The 20,967-nt window shown below is 41.5% G+C and overlaps 2 long non-coding RNA genes across 2 annotated transcripts; one reads left to right on the top strand and one right to left on the bottom strand.

The window, feature by feature from the left end:
- Window positions 1–230: 230 nt before the first annotated feature.
- LOC127358706 (uncharacterized) lies at window positions 231–5,034 on the top strand. The gene is made up of 3 exons (XR_007882508.1): window positions 231–818; window positions 4,008–4,127; window positions 4,401–5,034. It is a non-coding gene; the product is annotated as an uncharacterized LOC127358706 (long non-coding RNA).
- Window positions 4,469–6,016, bottom strand: LOC127358713 (uncharacterized). The gene is made up of 3 exons (XR_007882509.1): window positions 5,768–6,016; window positions 5,138–5,389; window positions 4,469–4,540 (listed from the first exon to the last, which is right to left on the bottom strand). It is a non-coding gene; the product is annotated as an uncharacterized LOC127358713 (long non-coding RNA).
- Between the last annotated feature and the right edge of the window lie 14,951 nt (window positions 6,017–20,967).

Here is a 20,967-nt window from a genome sequence, read left to right on the forward strand (position 1 = left end):
TTGAGCCTGTCAACAAGCACAGGAAGCTCCTCCCTCCTCCCTTGTCTTTACCCTACTTTTTCGGTTCTACCAACCCCCCCCGCGCCTCCCCAAACACCGGTTTGATTTATGGGCCTGTCGAGCTACCTGGCCAAGGACGACAGGTTATTTCCATTACTGCTGGGATTCTCTGTAATAAGGGTATCCGATGTAAGGGCATAGCACGGGGGCCAGCTGTCTTGTCCCAGCTAAGCAACGACAACAGACCTCCAGAGAGCGAAAATATTCATATACTTGTGTTCTAACGCTTGATGTTGTCGGGTTTATCGGCGGCAACACGTGTTTTCAGCTACATTTTAATCAAACCTTGAGTGATGTGATGTTTTGTAATCTCTATCTATAATTTATGTTTGAGTCATACAATGGAAATCCACCACACACAGCCGCTTACGTAGGCAAGCAGCCGGAGAGCTTGTTCACATTCGCCCAGGAGCTTTGGCTTCTGCACACAAAGGTATCAACACTGAAGCCATTGAAACATCTAAATGTGTGTGTGTGTGTGTGTGTGTGTGTGTGTGTGTGTGTGTGTGTGTGTGTGTGTGAGTGACACCAGAGAAGTGGCATCAAACTGAGAGACTTTCAAGACTTTTTTCATGCCTGCTCCGCTGAAGCACCTTGTCTGTCAGCGAGGCAGGACGGCGCGTTTGAGCAAACGGCCGGCCTCTTTGATTTTCAGCTCCGTGTTGTTTTTGAATCTCCTGGCTCGACGTTGCATCACTTCCCCTCTGAGGCAGACTCAGACAAAAAGTGTCACTCACCTGTCGTTACCTCTGACAAAGGTGAGTTTGCACGTTGTTTGAAAGCTCAGCGCCTCTAACAGCTACTTGAACACGGGTTATCTAACATGACTTTTGCTAAAGAAGTTAAAGGCATAGCACTTCTTATGGAAATACCACTCGCGTGTTTAAAAGAGTGTATGACAGAAATATTGTAATGCAAAGAGAAATTTACTTACCATTCACCTAATGGGTGCTGTTCTGGAAACAATGTCATTGGCTGAGCTATTTATTATCATAAAAACTACAGGTTTGTAGGCTATTTGAGCCTGAAATGAATAGAAAAGGTATTAGTTACAAAAACCTGAATGAATAGAAATGTACCTATTTTCTTAATTTGTATTTTAGTTTTTTTCTAAGCAATTTAGTTAATCTCAGCTAATGAGATTATTTCTATGTTTCTGTATTACATTCAATTTACAGGTTAAAGAAAAGCTTGAGATGAGCTTGATTGGCTAAGATTCCATAATTAAGCACACAAGCACTAAAACATACAATAGGCTGTTATTTCAAGAGAGCAATACCTTTCAGAATGAACCAACAAAACACACATATGTCTTCAAGAAACAAGATGGAACTTTTATATAGACGCTACCATATATGGTCTCCCCTTCAGACCCACATTTTCTCATGGCCATCAACTCGCAACTTACTTTTATAGAATCAAAACCAAACAATCTGTATTTTTCTAGCAAACACATACATTGTCATGTCGATACCTGTACATGCTTAACATAAAATGTACACATATTTTCATCCCTGCAATCAGAGCACATTACTGTAATAATAGGAGTATGAACATCATCACATTTACACACAAAATAAGTAGGGCATACAAAATGGTATGGTGGAAGGTTTTCTGTCAAACTAAAAGCCAGACATCAGATAGGTAAGCATTTAAAACAGATTTGTATGCTCTTCCATTCATTCAAGTCCCATTCAGAACGAGTCTGCAACCCACTTTTGGGTCTCGACCCACCAGTTGAAAACCACTGCCATATACTATAGTATATTATCTAGATTTTTTCAGCCAGCATTTAAGTACCACAAACATTTGTGTTTGATCTACACATTCTAGAAAGTTGTGGCTGTTGCATAAACATCTTCACCCACAAGAAACATACGTGTACATTGTATTTGGGTTCATTACTAACCAATTCAATAGCTGACTGATACATGAGACACCTGTCACTTTAACAAAAATATCCCAAAACATACTTCTATTGAAACTTTAATGCCTCCAGTATCCACCAACCACTACTAACACTTTATCTTTAAGCCACTATGTGTAGAATTTGGAAATGACACATCACATTACATACAGCATAGCATGGGCTTAGAAGAGGGATCCATGCCCGGTATTGAGCCAGCAGTGTCCAAGGCGGGGCACAACCACCAGATGATGAAAGAGACAAAGCCTAAAAGTTCATTAGGAAGTGTAAGATGAATTGACAGATGCTTGGCCCAGGCACCTGGAAACTATGCCACACACAACTTTTCAGCACAATGCATGAATAAAACACTTGGCTGAGATGTGCTGTAGACCGCAGCCCACAATGAATCACAGCAGTCTTTAATAATGGGAAGTTGTTTATGAACCTGAAAAGGCAGATGACTTATAATTGTCATCAGGCTGTTGACAGCAGTGCTGTCTGCCCTGTCTGCCTCTCCTTCTCTCTTAGTTTGTTTACTCCAACATTTATTAGGATATTTAGTAGTCAATTTAACACCTGAAACAATTGTAAACACCGTACCTGTTTATAATAACTGATTGTAATTGTAGGTAAACTGAGGTGATGTTTCCACGAGGTATAGTGGTTTCATGTGCGATGGGTTTGATTCCTCAGGAGCATGATAAACATTCCTCCTCTATGGGAGATGTGGGAAAGACCTTAGACCACCTCTGGGCCAATGTGTGCTGTAGTACAATCTTAGAGTTATAACCGAGTTAAGTGTATATTCACAGCATTACTAGATCAAAATTGGGTGCACCACACAATGCAGTGAGTAGCGGGCCCACACGGAATCTGTGCATGCCGAATTCAGGCACCTACACAGATTTTAAACTAATAGAGATACTGCTTGTGTAACACATTTTGTAAGATAATTTGCACCTGGATATGGTAGAGTAAGAGTCTTGAATTTTCAGCGGATGCATAGTTTTGGAGCATCTGGGAAAGTTTTATGTTTTAGTGTCATGTTTTATGCCTTTGCGGTTTTCAAAGACTCTTGGAGTTTATATTTTGTTGTGGATGAGTTGTGGTCAAGCACCTTACCAGTTACTTATGTTTATGTTTTGAAGTGGTAATTGTTGGGAGATGATTCATCAATGGTTACTGGTTTAAGTTTTGACATTGAACATTTTAGTGGCCACATGTCTTACATTTTATGCTGGTTGACTTGGGTTGTTTTAATAACAACCTAAAGAAAAATCTAAGATGAGCTGAGTTAACTAATAATGTTAGCTTGTAAATATAAAATAAAGTGGGAAGACTGTTAATAAACTGTTATTTTCGGAAGCAGCTAATGATGCTACAGTGGCTACATGTTTAATTGGTTGATTTCCTGATTGGATGGTACACTACGATGACTTCCTGGCAACCGATTCAAAATACCTTGTCTTTACCAGCTAAGACATTATGTTTCAATGCTGCAACCCAATCCTGACTCTCCTGTTCGGACTGCAGGCAAAGACACATTCTGTTCACTTCATTATTTCAGGCGTGTCTCCATAATACAGTCTGTGGTTTCCATGGTAACTGTTAAAATGTGTCTACATTTACAATGACAGCAAGAAATTGTGACTGAGATTTTGAATTAAGCTTTTACCTGTTTATTGTTGCTACGTGTCAGGATCACATCTAGTGCCAAGTCCAAGTGGTGCACCAGGAATTTGACTTAATTAATTGGTGCTGGCACATTACAAGACAGTTACACAATGCATGAAAAATAAGAGGACCTCACATACAGTGCAGACAAGATGTACTGTTTGACAGTAGACTAAACAGTACCAATAGTTTGAAATAGGGAAGTCATGTTTTTGCATCAGCAGTTTTATTGTAAACAGTTTTCCTTTGCTTCTATTAAAATATTCTGTTTATAATAGTGCAGTGATAACTATGATACATAGGTGCATTTACATGCATTATTGCTCATGCGCTGTCTGTGGCTTTGCTGTTATGTGTTGGTCAGGTGGAGTACTGCCTTGCTGCTGCAGAAAAGGACGCAATGAGAGGGGTGAGAATGAACAGACTGGAAAAACAAAACATTGGCCTGAAATCTCAGTCGAGCTGGGGGGAACTTCAGAGGCAGGTGATGATTCTCTTTATCACCATGAGTGACCCCTTTCTGTATACTTGGGCCTAAACACTGAAATGGAAAGTTGACCTCGCAAACAGTAGTTGAAAAAAAAACATCAGCATAAGGTCCATTTAGTAGCTGCTTAAAGGTCCAGTGTGTAACATTTAGGATGATCTTTGTGCAGAAATATAATATAATATTCATAGGTATGTTTTTATTAGTGGATAATCACCTGTATAAAGAGCTGTTGTGTTTTTGTTAACTCAGAGCCATTTTCATCTGCAGAGTGAGCAGGTCCTCTTCCATGGAGTGCGCCGTGTTGAGCCGCCATGTTTCCACAGAAGCCCTAACACCAAACACTGGCTCCAGACAGGGCCTTGGGCTTTTTTCGCAAGTTTCACGATCACCGTGGTTCCTCCTACATGCTTGGAAAGGGAGGGGTATTCAGTCACTGCTAGAATCCACTAAATTCTACACACTGGTCCTTGAATATAAAAATCAGAAACCACTATAAAATGTACGAAAAAGATGAACTTTCAGTCTCAACTGTATAATATAATTATAATATGTGGTAAGTGTATGTGTATAGATATTTTCAAGATGAACACAATTCACTCTCACATCAACAGGGACGCTGAATTTAACTCACTTGTGTAATTATATACACATACTAGTATACAATTTTGACTCTTACTTCTTATTTGGTGTTGAACATACCCTGTTAGTGTATACGTGATTTGAAATGCACTTGTAAATGACAATTATGATGTGAACATGCACTGTGTGTGAACATCTGGTTTGGGCTTGAGCACCTGATTTACTTCATGTAGGACGATCAGGGTGGGTTTCTTAAGTGACATTCGAACATGTTCTTCATGCACTATAAGGTACTTTGCATAAAGATATACAACAACTCAAATGTTATATCTAGTTCACTGTCACCCAAACTGACCCCAACCTATTTCATCACATCAGTTTTCTCAGATTTATTAACTTTTCCAGATACACTCAGATTCACATACAAATAGATTCTTTGTAAAGCGAAGAGTTCCTCTCCTCCGAGGTCATCCTCATCTTCCTCTAGATAGTTCAGAGCCAGGCTCAGTGTGGGCCACCTGGCAGGGAGAGGCAGGCCAGGGGTGGGGAAGCGTTGTGGGTGTTCTGCAGCGCCTGGGCTGGACCGGGCTAGCGCTGTCTGTGGCTCAGCGGGCGGGTGTGTGTTGTGTAACCCAAAGCTGTGGTTGGATTTTTTTCCCACATGAGCTGTCAACTGGCTTCATGGCACGCAGAGAAAAAGAGAGAGAGAGAAAGGGCCAAAAAAGAACAATAATTAATTCAATTAATTCCCACAGTGACAGTTTTCTTTATGAGAAAATAATAAATCAAGTATATTGTTAAAGTAGAACTAGAGAGAAATATGAGATGTTTGTACTGTAAGGCCGGCTCTGACAGCAGCTTCAGTAAAAGTAGGATATCTGAATTATTTTCCCTTCTACAATCACAAATATGAACAAAAAAGTGTATTTTGTTTTCATTATTTTTATTCTTTTCCCTCTTTAAAGACTGTAAACCTGGATGACTAACATTAGTTTGATGCCACTTAGTGTAATATACCCTATAAAGATTTTTATGTCTCTCATAAAAAGTGGTACCTGTAAATTAGAAGGTGTTCAATTGGATTTACCCTCCATTACATGCTGAAATTTGCCTTGGATGTTGGTGGGTGAGCGAGATCAGGGATGTAATTGAGCAGAAAAGTATTGCTTTTCCAGCAAAAAAAGTCTGCAGCAGAAAGTCGTTGCGAGTAAAAACAATTGTGTCGATGCAGATTTTACCTGCAACCCGTCCTTTCTCCTCCTATTTCCCAGACAAGACACTCTCACACACCCAAACAGGCGATAGTTGTGAGTAGAGAGGAGAGGGGGTAATTTAAAGCTGAATTAGGACCTTTTATACTGATGCTATATTGTCAACACGGCCCGTAAAACCTCCTCCTCCACTCCTCTTCCCCCCACCCTCCTTCTCTGCCATTCTCCCTTCAGTTCCTCTTTATTTGTTCTAATTCCAGGGACCGGCTGGGTCTTGCCTGGATTTGGAGAGTGCTTGGTTTCAAAGGGTAATTGACACCTTACCTGTAATTTCATGGTTTCACTCCACCTGCCTTTGATGTCTGGGTCTCGGTTGGGGCCAGGATGCGGAGGGAAGAGACGGTGGCGGTGTGCTGCTGCATGCTCTGCCGCGAGTCTCTTTCAGCCCGCCTGAGCGGGTTTCTGAACATGAATGACGTCTCATGCGAACCCAGGTTATTAAAGACGAAGAGGGGGGTTCCACGGGCCGCTGAGAAGCTTTTCTTGTGGTGACAAATAGGCCTATAGAGTTGTCAAGACTGACTTAGAGACAGAGGATCACAGATGAGTCAGGGGCAGAGATGATGACCTCAAAAACATCACAAAAAAGTCAAAGATGAACTTTTGTGGGATTTCAAAAAGAACAATTAGCAGTGCAGTTTTTGCTGTTATTATGTATTCCTTATCTTTGTTCAGCAGTCCACGACCGTGGAATATCCAGAGTGATTCAGTATTATCTTGTTAATCACCTTTTATAAAATATTCACTTTCTAGCTTTTTCCCAGAGCTTTTGACCATATCTGAGATCTTCAGCTAATGTATATGGGGGGATCTCAAACCTGTATGACAGCTTGTGATGGCATGAAGTTTGGTTCTTAGGTCACAAGTTCCATTCGCGGAAGAAGGCCAAGGGGTTTTGGTTGAAAGATTGGTTTAGCATAAAACATAAATATTAGTGCTTTCAGTTAAACGCGTTATTAACGGCGTTAACGCAAACCCATTTTAACGGCGTAAATTTTTTTATCGCGATATTAGCGTTCTTTTTGGCCTAGCACACTTTGTAGTTTTTTTTCACATGCTGTTGCAACAACTAGTAATGTTAGAAAAACTACAACACCACACTGGATCTAGCTAGACCGGAAACAAAACAACAGGCACGATGCACACACTTGTTTAAGAGTAGTAGACGTTACGTTTTGAGTGGATGGCGATAAAATAATCATCAACCATTAGTTTTGTTATCCCATCAGCCACCGCAGTCTGCTAATCCTGGGCTGTTATCACCTAATTCTGCTTGGTTGTGAACTGCATGTCTGCATGCTCACACACGCATGTTGACTGGAAGTAAATGGGTCGGATTGTACACTTGAATCATCCGGCTCGTTCTTTGTCGGCAGCAAATAATAATATTCAAGGAAGGAGCTGTTTTGGTGTGTGCGATGAAAGAATCACTTTGCGCTGGAAGGTCCGGTGCTACCAGAAACTACGTAGCGAAGACATTAGCATTAACATGAATGAATGGAAAGTTTTTTGCGTGCCTAACGTGTTTAATGTGTCTGGTTAGCACAGAAGAGATGCTCCTTGCAGGGGTGAGAAGAGGGTTACCTGCAGATTCAGGCGAGCAGCAATGAGTGATGAGAGGGGAGTGACAACGAAAATTGCATTTGTGCAACCATGAATCATTACAAACAAGCCTTTAAAAGGCAGCCCTGACTGTAATTACCTCCTCTGCGATGCTCTATTACGGGGTACTTTATTACCTTCTATTACTTTGCTGTGCCTGTCTTGGCAGATGTAGACCTCACACTGACTTACAAAGTTTGGCAGGTGAAGCTACAAGACTGCTTTTCTGTTTGAGTGCAAGAATAGTGACACAAAAAAGAGCAGTGTTTTAATGGAGGATTACATAATCTGTGACTTGTTGACTCCAACAACACTGACACACCACAGTTTAGAGCAGCCTAGGGCTCACACAAATATTCAAATCACATTTTAATAGTGGACATAAATAAACAAGCTAATTTGAGGACATGTGTTACTGAATATGTTATATGTGCCTTGTAGGGTCTTTTAGCTCATTGGTTTGGTTTTACAGCAGCAAATTTACTGTTTTGGTTCACTTTCAGTGCTCTCATAAACCTTGTTTCCACCACCAGCAGGCCGCTTTTTTCTGAAAAGAGATGGCACATTTTATATGTTTTGGACATGCAGAAAAATATGAACTCTGGTGACCATCAAGATCACAGTCAGGTAACATTGTCGTCATGGTAACAATAATAAATATGTGGTTAATTGTGAAACAGTCAGAGTTTGGTTAGAAAGTTAAGTATGTCCGGGCTCCCGGTTAGCTCAGTGGGCAGCGCTGGTGACCCACGTACCGAGGCCAAGTCCTTGCTGCAGAGGCCCAGGGTTCAAATCCAACCTGCGGCCCTTTGCTGCGTGTCATCCTCTCTCTCTACCCCCCTTTCCTGTCCATCTTCAGCTATATCTATCAAATAAAGGCTATAAAAGGCAAAAAAAAGTAAGTTCTGTTTTGGCTCTATACAGCACTTAGTCACACACCACCAACTATGTCGCTAATATTGGTAAAACTGGATCATATTTATAGAGTTGTGCCAGAACCAGAGTCAGGTGAGCAGGCAATGTAACCTAGTTCAGCAGCTTTTATGGACAAAGGCAAAGAGACTGAAGAGGATGACGGAGGAAGCTAAGAAGAGAAAAGGAGAGAGAAGCCGACGGACAAGAGTAAATTATTATTGTTGTTTATTTAATGTCATATTTTTTATTCATGCATAAAACATATGTTTTTAAAGAATTTATAATAGGAGAACTGTATTTCTACTGGTATGCACTCTTAACAAAGGAGTTGATGAACCGTCCCAAGGAGTCGAGGCAGACTAAACTGATCACAGAGAAGTGGATCAGTACAGTGAGAGAACAGGAGGGGAAAGTGGGGGGGCGCACAGAGAGGCAGTCTGAGGAAAAGCAGAATGAATGAATGAGTGAAAACATATTGGTCATCCTGAGTTCAGCCCCTCTCCCCCGCTGTGAGCCCCGACCGCGGGCTGCTTCACTGCCTCGCTGCCCAGGCTCTGCTGGGCACAAATCCAGTTTTCTGTCCAAATTACCAGCTCCGCTTCGCAGAAGAAGGCCAGCGGGGTGAGAAGATCTCACCCTCCACCCCCCCCTGTCTGAACCCCTCGCTGGCCCGGCGCGAAGCTGACGGAGCGTCGCGGATGGCCCTGGATTGCACCTGCACTGGGGGCTTTCCAGCCCCCCCCTTTAGTTCCACACACACACACACACACACACACACACACACACACACACACACACACACACACACACACACACAACCCCCAGACCATAACCCTCATTCCCTTTCTGTGGGTTTCAATCAGGTGGCCTAAAATTTACCAAGACTCCAAAAGCTGTAACCTGAAGTAACAGTTTGAACTGAGGGCAGCTTCAAAATGAAGCTGAATGAATGTAAAAAAGGTATAATGAAAATGTATAGTGGGACAAATAGCAGACCACATGGAGAAAATAAGAAGGAAGCATTTCCAAACCTACAAAATTAAATTACTAATTAATTTGCCACTTGACAGGGAAATGATGACTTCTGTCTTTGATACAAGCAACTGATTTTGTGTTTGATATCGTCAACCTTTTAGTTTTCCAACCATCTTGTCAGCTAACTGTTAAGTGTCGCACTCTATGACCACCATGTGTCAGAAAGCTTCACAGAGACAGAATGGAACAAAGCGAAATGATATGTGCAAAAATGTACTGTATATTCTATTAATACATTGCTGTTGCATTTTGCATGAAAATGTCTTTGTCTAAAAAATACATGTCCTGCTATTATCAATCTGTTATGTTCACAATCCATTTTTGTCATGAGATTTTGTAACTTTGTGTTGTTTACTTCATAATGTACCATATTTCTTTTAGGGTCTTGCTCACTTTTTAAGGCGAACCTATGTGACTTGTGTGGTCACTGTGGTTGGAAGGGAGAATTACAGGGAACTCCCAACCTCATTCCATCGCCTCAGCCAGGAAATGTACAGCATTATCTCATCAGCTCTAAAAAAGCTGAAACATATTTCTGGGCTTCTCTGTTCCTATTCTAATATAATTTGAGAATTTGATGACCCGTTGCAGCATGTCGCATCAACATGAGAAGAAAAAACTGCACTCACAAACACAAAGGTGACATTAATGCTTCATATAAAGCGTTTTCTACTAATGTGTTTTACTTTTACAGGAGGAAGGGCTACAAGGAGACTGATCTTCCAAACTTCCGATAAGGAGCAGAGCCTGTACCCTAAACTTTACAACTAGTGTCTTGGGCCTGGGCCTGGCTTGTTCACGGTGTATGACTCCTTGAGCTAGAGATACCTGGGCATGTGTAGAACTTGATAGAAACCTTGGAAAAGATATTCTTCTGCTTGCTCTTTGGTACGAACGAGAACTGAGTCAAACTTGGTGAGAGACGTTCTTTTTATTGTACTGCCAAAATTTCACACACAGAACCCTTTGAGAAGTCGTCCTTGGAAAAAAGGGCAGGGAAAAAATACTCAACAGGTGATTGGATGAACCATTTGTTTATTACCGTCTACCACAGGCTAACTTCATCCAATCCGATCAACGAACCGTATGACGCAGTAGGAAAGCGTACCCAGATTGAAAACATCTTTTAAGCTTTCAGTTAAGTGTTGCATGATTTGCATTGAAGGTAATTCACATTTCATACAGAGGGTAAAGTCAAAGTAAATTCACTGACAGAGCAAAGGGATATGGCGTCACCTTGCGTAATGTTTGCAATGCACAATATGAGTAATTTAGTGCCGCTAAACCTGGTCCAAACACGCAAAACGAAATTATATTGCTGGGACGTCTAAGTTTGAATCCGATCCAAATCTTACCCTTTCATTACCCTAGTGATTATTTCGCAGATAAACCTAGTAACCCCCCACCCTCGAAAGAAAAAAAAGAAAAAAGAACGATGAGTTGTTCTCGGAAAAGAACAGAGGCATAAGATCCGGACGTAATTCCCATCACTACCCTGGAAAAGACTGTGGACAATGATATCCGTGTAAAATATTCACTTTTCAAGTCATTTACTGTGATTTCTGGAGAGATTTGATTCAGACTTTTTCACTCTCTTTGTGCACAAATGTCTTCCCCTGGAGGTTTGGAGCACCGGGGTATCATGGATGACGGGCGGCTTCCCGGGGCTTTGCTGTTTGTCCTGGCCCTGCCTCGGGGTTGGGGGTTGTGTTTACCACATAACAAAAAGCAACATGGTTTTGATGCTCTGCCAGTGTGCTGCTGTGTAAACTGTAAACAATACACACACGCCCCCATCACACACACACAGACACACACACACACACACACACACACACACACACACACACCTACTGCTGCAGCGGCCACTCCCCTTCCTGTTCCCTGTTCTCTTTGTCGCTGTCTCTAAAATTTGCACACACTAACACCGTAGCTCTCTCTCTAATTACCATCACCATGGTGCCCTTGAGCAAGGCGCTGCAGCTCTAATTGCTCCAGTAGAGGTTGTGCTGCAGTTCCACTGATTTCCTTCCAGGTGGGTACTGGCTTCAGTTTCTTTCATTGCAGTGTTAATATGAACTCACAGGAACTTGAAACTTCATTGATACATACGGCGTGGTCAGTATTAAAGGATTCTGATTTGGCTGCAAAACAGCATCAATACAAGAAAAGACCACGTTGGCTTGCTCCTTTTCAGAAAATATACTTTTGCATTAGGTTTGATTTTAAATAAGCATACAGTATCTTTGTGAATTCAGTGTTGTAAGGACTTTAGTTGATGAGCATCATTTAATGTACAAACAAAAACAATGTACCAGCTTTTATACCCAATGGTGATGTTAAGAATATGAATATTATGTTAGAGAATAATAACAATTAAGACATGAAACCATTCATCTAAAGGGAGGATCTCCAGCAAGTTTCACATGTGATGATTTTCAAACACATGGAAAGCAATGGCTAGACATAAACAAGTGGAAATGAGTTTGAAGAGTAAGTAACATCTGTTTATGTTACATTACAATTACAATTTCCAATTTGTAGGAATCAACATGCAGAAACTACAACCTGTTCTATTTATCCTAAAAAGGTCAAGCTATGGTTAGGAGAGTTGAGGGTAGATTCCTATTTTCAGGTCATTATACTCTAATTAAAACATACAAGTATTATATTCGATTTCTGCCAATAGATCCTCCTAAATGTTACACACTGGACCTTTAGGGGCTCGGTGTTTCTCAGACGTCCTAAATTGTTCTGTTTGTCTCTTCAGACAGCTGCACTCTGCTTCTCTGCTGTCTTCTTTCCCTCCAGAATCTGTGGCCTCAGCCGCCGCAACCAGGCGCTGACCAGCAGCTTAGAGCAGACACTCAGAGCAGTGAACCCAGACAAATGTGGGCGAGGAACCACAGAACCAGTGAACCTCCCACACACACACACACACACACACACACACACACACACACACACAATAACCCAACCATCATGCCTACTCCAAACCATCGGGAATGATGCTGTCTCTCACTCAAACAGCCCCTCCTCAATTCTTCTCCTCCAAACACCCTCATATACAAACTCATATGCACCCCACCACATTAAAAACCCTCCACCCCACCCGACTGAATGCCCCCCCACCACCCCGCCCCTTCAACTCTTACTTTGCCATGGAGGCTGATTCCGCCCTCTGGATGAACCTTTCCCTGGGACCCTGAGCTCAGAGGGGGCTGGATTAGAGGGTGGAGGCAAGAAGGGTGTGTGTGTGTCAGTGGAGAGAGGGATAGATAGATAGGTAGATAGATAGGTAGGTAGATAGATAGATAGATAGATAGATAGATAGATAGATAGATAGATAGATAGATAGACTGATAGATAGACAGATAGACAGATAGATAGATTGATAGATAGATCTTGTAAAGAAGCAGATGGTTGAGACTGATGATCTGCATCTTTGTAAATATTTTGCATATGCAAATGTTTGCATTAAATCATTTTATACTTTCAATTCATTAAACACAGTAAAATTATGAAAGTTATTAAAATTTATATATATAGTATATATATAACAAACATTTGTTTTTACAACTTGAGTCTGCAGTTCAAGTTGTGGAAGTAAAGACCCCCCACCCCCCACCATGAAATCCAACCACACACACACACTGCCACTGCCAGTCTCATACTGAACCACAGGGGCTCCTCCCTGGACTCCCACCCATCATGCACCTGTTCACAGCTCTGTCCCAGCCTGCCCTCCTTCCCCTGCAGCATTCCTCCAAACACACATGAACAGACTCGGACATCTTTGATATCCCGAAACACAAAACCCTAAAAGAGACGGCACTATTTGGGTTTTCAGTGAGGTAATTAAGCATTGTTCATATCAACAGACTTCCTCACTTTTGATTTATGTGCCTGTACTGTATATTAATCCTGCAACAGCATAATTCAGAGTCTCCTCCAGGTGACAAATGAGAGATTGACACTCAGCGATGAACGTGAAGTCTGTACATCCCCAACATAAAATACTGCTCCCTCCCTGCCAAGCTGTGTGCAAGTATTAGCTCCTCAGACAGGCTGCAGCGCCAAGGCCTCGTCTAACCCCTTAATTTTCGGCCTGGAGGTGTTGGGACTTGTTCAAGAGATGTAACGTGGTTTAGGAAGGTTCCTTCCTCAGTGCCATCGTGCAGAGCAAAGCTGCACTCATATTAAATACATTTTGATCTGCAGGAGAATTTAACACGGCAGGTTGAGCACAAATATGTGAAAACAATACATTTTTCATTTATGATTTATGAAGTGCTGTCTGTCAACCCAAACAAGGCAAATATATTATATAACATTAATAATTTGTATTTCTGCTGATTTTTTCAGGCAAATTGAAATGTAAAATACAGCATTTTTGAGGGAAGAAAAGAAAAACAAATGATACTTATATATCAAACAAAAACTGAAGTCAAGAAAATACCAAGAAAATAATAGTATATATCATCTATCTTGTTCTCAAGTAACTGTGAGGGACGTGGGAGAGACTTGTGTGCTTCATGTCTAAAGTTTCTGGCACCAAGGGCAAACTTTAACTTGATTCATGATGATGTTATTTAAATAAAATCTGATTTATAGGAGGATGGAAAGCATGAAAAAATGTTGGGGAACCACTTTATTAAAATATAAATGTACTCAAGAAAGAAAAAGTTAGAGAAACCACAGAGATCGTAACAAATGCTGTTGCTCTCACATCTGTTTTTATGTTCACATTAATGATGGAAATGTTACTCGGCCAGTCGGTCACCACTTTGGTTCAGACTAAAATTTATGTTAAAACGATTTGATGGATTGTCATGTTTTTTTTGTGTCCGTGGTGCCCAAAGGCTGACCAAAAAGACTTTGGCGATCCCCTGACTTTTCATCTAGCGCCACCATGAGGTTCACATTTGTGGCTTTGCATAAAATGCCTCAACAGCTATTGAATGGATTGCCATGACATTTGGTTCAGACATTCATGTGCCTCTAGCGATGAATAATAATAACTTTGGTGATACCCAAACTTTTCATAGTGCCATCATCACGTTAAAGTTTTACATGTCCAACATTGTCAGTCATGACCAAACACCAGCAACACTAACAACATTCCTATCAGTCTCAGCTGTACTTTGCCGACTTATAAGCAAATATTAGCATGCTAACATGCAATGATTGCACACATAGTATGTTTTTTACATGCAGAACATCAGCATATCAGCATTGGTGTTGTGAGCGCCTTGATTTTAGCATTTAGCCCAAGTTCAAAGCACAGATGTGTCCAAGTACGGAGAGCTACTAACATGGCTGTGGAGTCTGGTTTTTAATCCACACAGTAACTGAATGTGTCCAGTTCAATTTTACAATGTTGTATCTGTTATATGCTTCCTCAGTTCAAATATGTCTACTGTTTGTTGACCCTACAAATGTGAGCAAACTGCACAAAAAAGGCTGAAAAAACTTGTATTTACCTTTAAAAATCTTGCTTAATGTGGCTCCAAACTCTATCTCTTACTCATTTCTGAATGTGGCAAGAATTGAGCCGGCAGCGTTATGTTAAAGCTGAGTTGTATTGTTAATTGCTACTGTCTGAGCTGATGGGGGGGGGGGTCTGGTTTTCTAACAGGTGCTCCATTGTTTTGGGACACGGCAGAAAGTCATATTTTTACCAAAGCAAGATGGCTGAACCAAAGGTGTTACAGTTTGTTTTGTTGTTTCCTAGGGGGCAGTGGGAGCGAGTTCACCTCTCCTTGATCTCCCCCTCTGTTTACCTCCCCCCTCCCCCTCCCCGCCCACCCCTCTTTCAGCCAGGGCGTGGGCGTCCAGGCCCTGAGGTTCAGGCAATAACAATAGCTGGACTGTGCTGTCCTGAGTCCCAGTCCCACACAATGACCATGTCCATGTCGATTAGCGTGGGGTGGTGGCGGAGCCCGGTCCGGCCGGGGCTAATAGCTTATTACACAGTGTAAAGTGACAGTGTGATCTGGAGAGGTGCCAGAGAACGGGCCCAATTAAAGGAGAAAAGAGAGCAGGAGGGAGTGTGTGTGCGGAGGGGATGGGGGGTTGAAGACGAGGGCAGCGACGTGCATTCCTCTGAGCTTCGGTCTAATTCGCCCATGACGGGTTCCCTGGGGACTGACACCCTCCTTCGTCGAAAATATTTGAGTATCCTCCTGCTCTGTTGTTCCAAAACACATCTGAAACAAACCCCAAACACACTCACAGGCTACGTTACCGCTGCACAGTTGTGGGTAAACAACGCTGTTTACTTGTTGATACAGTTTCAGAAATGGGACACAGAGAATATGGATGAATAGTATTCTTATTTAACCCAAATACAGCGCAGCATACAGCACGTACAGTATGGCTGCGTAGTTAAGGACATTTAAGTGTAAGTTGACGTGATCAGATGATGCTCTTACCCGGAGCAGATAACAGTGAGTGATAAAGCAGTATAAGCTTTTAGGACCATGCTGCCGTATTTTAGTCCATTAACCACAAACCACATTGTGCTGACTTTCAAAAGCACCTTTCTAAAGGGATTTCCTACCATCCAGTGAATAATACTGTATTACATATGCATATTCTCTCTTTGTGTCACATATCCCCATCTGATTAGCACCAACAAAGCTGTTTGCTTCTAATTTTCCTAATTTCTAACTTCTTGTCACTTGCTGCGCTGATTAATTATTGTGAAGCAACCATATGATTAGATCACGGATCACTCCTACGATGAATCAGATCCCACCACATCTGGTCTCATGAGCCACGAAGTTACTAGATGACGGTCTAAACCACTTGTTAACTTTTCATTCATTCACAACATCAGTGAAGAAAATTAGTTGATATGTTTGCACTCACATTAGAGATTATTTTTACGGATCTGAACATTCAGCTTGGAATCATCAGCTCCCATTGGCAATTATGCAATTATACCCAGTAGGCTGCAGATGTTCCTACATGTAAAAAACAATGAATGAGCCTGCATAGCGCCTGCAGGGGAGTGTGTGAGGATGGAAACTGTATTTAGGCGAAGTGTAGTTTGGTGAAAAAGTGACTTTCTGGAACATACTGGGCCTGCTGATGGACAATGGAGAAGTTGTAGGATGCAGAAATTGTTTGACAAGTTTGTATGGATGTTTTGATGCTTTTTCACCATAACAGCATCTTACCAGGGAGACCAGGTTGTTTCGGGGTTGAGGCTTCAACCATGTTCAATAACATCGCATTAGCTCGCATTCGGCTGAGCTAATCATTGCCCATCGTTCTCTCCCGTCAGTTCTCGCCATCTGTATACTGTTAAATACCTATAAAATCCCTAAATAAATGCCTAAAAGAATACTTAAAAAAAGAAAACTTACGTGGACCACTGCGGCCATTGTCCATAAGGGCTCAAAGTACAAACTTTAGAGTCACTTTTCATGTATCCAGGGAGTGTTTGATACTCAGCTAAAATCTGTTGTCTAAGACACTAGTGATTACTTTTTGAGCTTTGTGTACGGACACCCGACTCACTTTGCTGAATTACTCCACCCTCACACACTGAGTAGACCTTGTAGGTATACGGACATGTTGTTGGCTGTCTCTGCTTCTAAAGAAAAAAAACTGAACAGCCAACCTCAAATTCTTCAGCTGCCTCCTCAAGTTTAGTTTTGTGGTGTTTCTAATGTGTTTTTATTGCCCTTTACTGCTTTCGTGTTACTTTTCTTACGATCTTGCTTAAGTACTTTTGTACAGTCAACAGCATTAAGTACTGTAAGTAAAAACCAGTCAGCCAAAGTTTTACCACAGCTTTACAACACTTCACCAAGTCGTCACACAGTTTAACAGTGGAGACACAATACTTCCCCATTGGTGGACAAATTGGAATAAAGCTGTTGTAACAAAGTGTTACCGGGATTTTTTCTCAATGGGATGTGGAGTCTGTCAGTTCGATGTTTAAGCTCCGGGAGAAACAACAGAAGAAGGGGTTAATGTAATCCATTTCATTGGTGGGGGACTCTAATAACTGGTCTCTCCCTGCGTCTCCATTGGCCCGCGGAGTTTCCATTGTGCTGGCCGGTGCAGGTGTGGGACATGCTTTGTTGATCATAATCCCCCAGGCAAGGGGAGAGGCTTTGAGTGTGTTTGACGTACCCCACCGGCAGGCCCTTTGCTCCTCGGCCGCCGAGCAGCCACCGTCTCCAGCGGCCGCTCATGGGATCCGACAGGCGGAAAAATAATGAACAACACCTCAACCCGGAGCTGACCTGGCTCCAATTCACCAGCTCCACACGAGGGGTAAACGAACCACTTAATTGAGCCTTCCAGGATCAAATCATACTCAGGACCCCCCCAAGCCAAAACCCGCGATCAACCCTCCCCACCCCCAACCCCCCCACCTCAACCTCCTTCCCGGACACAACCCATCAAGATGTTTTCCTGCACACCCCGCCACTCTCATTCCTCCACTTCTTTACTGTTTGCTTTTAACAGTTTATGCTCATCTAACAGCACTCATACACAAGCTGCTTTACAAACTCATCTCATTCATTGTGAATATTCCCTTTGTATGTGTATATGAATATTTTCACTTCCAGTCTTTTGTTTTAAAGTCATTATGAAAAATAAAGGAAAGATATATGGGCAGCGAGTTTCAAAACCAGTTATGGAGTGTAACTAAGTACATTCACTCAAGCATTGTCCTTAAATACAAATGTAAGGTTCTTTTAATTTACTTACTATATCAGTGGGAAACATTGTACTCACAGCTAGAGTTACTCAGTGCCATACTGTTTCAATACAAAACATATGATGTGTTGTTGCAGACAATATAGAAAAAGTTAAAATTAGCTCCACCGCAACCAACTACAAAATATAAATGCAACTTACACATCGATGCATCAGTAATAATAATAGTACTACATTTTTCTTATAATGCTGTGTACCTTTACTTAAGTAACATATCCAATGCAGGACTTTTACTTGTTTTACAATATGTAATTGCTATTCTAAAGCAGCTACAAGGAACTTTAATTTTCTATTGATTCTGGCGGTTACACCTGTTTACACTGTCTCGTTTTCCTGATTACGAGGGAAATCCGAGTGGATGGCAGGCAGTGGCGTGCGAGAAATAACTAATAATCTTCTCGCTGGTGGTCTTGTTTGTTTATATAGGTCGTATACAGGCATCAGTTTTAAATTGATACTGTTTCATAACCAGTTAAAAACTAATTTTTAGTATGTTAGTTGTAAAAGATCTGAATGCTACATCTACCACTGTTCAAAACACACTGTTGAAGTGTCTGTTTTATCAATGTATCTAATGTATTTTCACTGTTTTTTGGACATACTCAGCAAAGTTTCTTGAAAAATCTGGTTAGAATAATCTAGTCCTGTCTGCAAGAGTTGAAATAAATCCATAATTTATTGAGGCTAAATCATAAATTAGAGCTGCAGGAGAAAAGAGCATCCCATTCCTTCCAGGTGAGACACCTGAGAGTCAGTCAGGATCACTTGTCCATCAACAGGATGGGGTAGTTTTATAAAACATAACCGACTGGATGTTGAAAAGATCGTGAGTTTGCAAATTAAAGCCATCAAGCTGAAGCGAAGTTCAAACTGTTACCTCTTGCCCCATTTGGAACTACCTTGATGTGCAGTTTGCCTGGGTTGTTACTTATTAAATTAAATAAAATTTTGTCAAAAAATAACATTTTACCACAAATTTACATACCATTTTCTTTTGTTCAGTATCTTCATTCCAGCATGTACTGGATGTAATAATCTATTAACAGCAAAACATTTCAAACTAAACTTGTTAAATCTAGTTTGTCCTGGTTTGACTGATGCCTGTGTCCTAAAATAGGCCACTAGTCTGACACAAAATCACTTTTCTGTCCTCATTTAACATCACAGTCAGAGATCCTCGATGAAGTTGAGCCCCAGCCCTTCACGTGAAACATGCTGACAGGACCAAATAGTTGCTTTCTGTGTTCCCTCTAAGATGTTTCTCATTAGCGAGGCGTCACCTGTTCCCTGTCCATTATCAGAGGAACAATTTGGGTTGGGGGGGTCCTGTGGGGTTGTTTGAGGACATGAACCTACAGTATACAGTCACGCACCGGAATAGCACTCACAGTCCCATGTTCAACCGGGTTCCCAGCCAGACCAACAATGGCGCTTTTCAAATGTCACCCGATAGAGCCATGTGGGTGCCAAATTAGGATGGGGTGCCTGATGTTCCAGGCGCAAAAGGAGGTGATCAAACAGAGCCTGGGTCAGTGGATCCCCTCTAATTGAGAAGTTCACACTTGGCAGCGGGGGTCCTCATTCAGCAGACAGCGCTGGTGCAGTGTGCCAGAGTGGAAAAGTTTTGCAATGTCTATGCAATGCATACAACAAGGTTTGACCTCTGTAGTCAGATCTGGGTCGTCAGATTGTCGTCCAGGAGTCATGTTGGCATTAGAGAGCAGACCAGTGCCTCACAGACAAGGAAACTCATATTTAAGACCAAAGACCAAGACCAAAATGGTAAAATAAATGCCATATTATGCACATTGGATCAGTAGTATCAGTATCAACAGTAGTCTTTGGCTAAAAAGTTGTTTTCATAACTGGCTAAATTCTTAAGTCTTAATTAGTAAGTGGCCATGTTTAATCAATATAATATGACAATCATGGTTTTCACCCTTTAACTATATTTAGATCTAGTAAATAAAAGTAATACAAGACAGAAACGTAGCTGTGCAGTTATTCCATAATAATTATACACTAATTAAATTAACTGAGGGCCAAAATGGACAGTAGTATCATATCAATTTCACGGCATATCTCAGAAGTACCTTGAGCACATGCATGATGTGAAAAAAAAAAAGAGTGAAAACGAAATAAATTATTAAATTATTGTCCCTAATCTGCATGATGGGTGGCAAATATTTGCAGGGGGAATTTCATGATGCGTTGTTTCTTAGCAAGAACAAAGCAAGATGGCCTCCTCTCAATTTGGGGCAAACACTGCCAGAGAATGGAGACAAAGGAGATGCTTAAAGCCCGTCGGTCTAAGGGGGATATCTTCACCTCTGTTCAGAGTCCCTAACTGATACATGGGGATTGGCGTGAAGGACCAAGGACAATACCTCTATTGTTTCACTGTTTTCTGATTCGAGACGTCTGTCAACTGCGGTGTCTTTGCTGGCAGCTTGGCTCGCCTCCAAACTTGAACTTTCTCTTTTGAAATGTGCCGGAGTTTCTCCTCGCACAGCTCGTCTCTGCCTGTGGCACTGGAGAGCGCGTTGCAGTACATCACCTGTGATATTTCCTTCAGTCAGAATAAATAAACACGTTCAGAAAATGTGCTTGTCACTTGCAGGATGGAGTGTGATTGAAAAGTCAACATTTAACATTATTACATATTATAGTTTACAGTTACAGTTTGTGAT

The sequence above is a fragment of the Dicentrarchus labrax genome, unplaced genomic scaffold, assembly GCF_905237075.1.
Source record: "Dicentrarchus labrax unplaced genomic scaffold, dlabrax2021, whole genome shotgun sequence".
In the NCBI taxonomy this organism is placed as follows: domain Eukaryota; kingdom Metazoa; phylum Chordata; class Actinopteri; family Moronidae; genus Dicentrarchus; species Dicentrarchus labrax.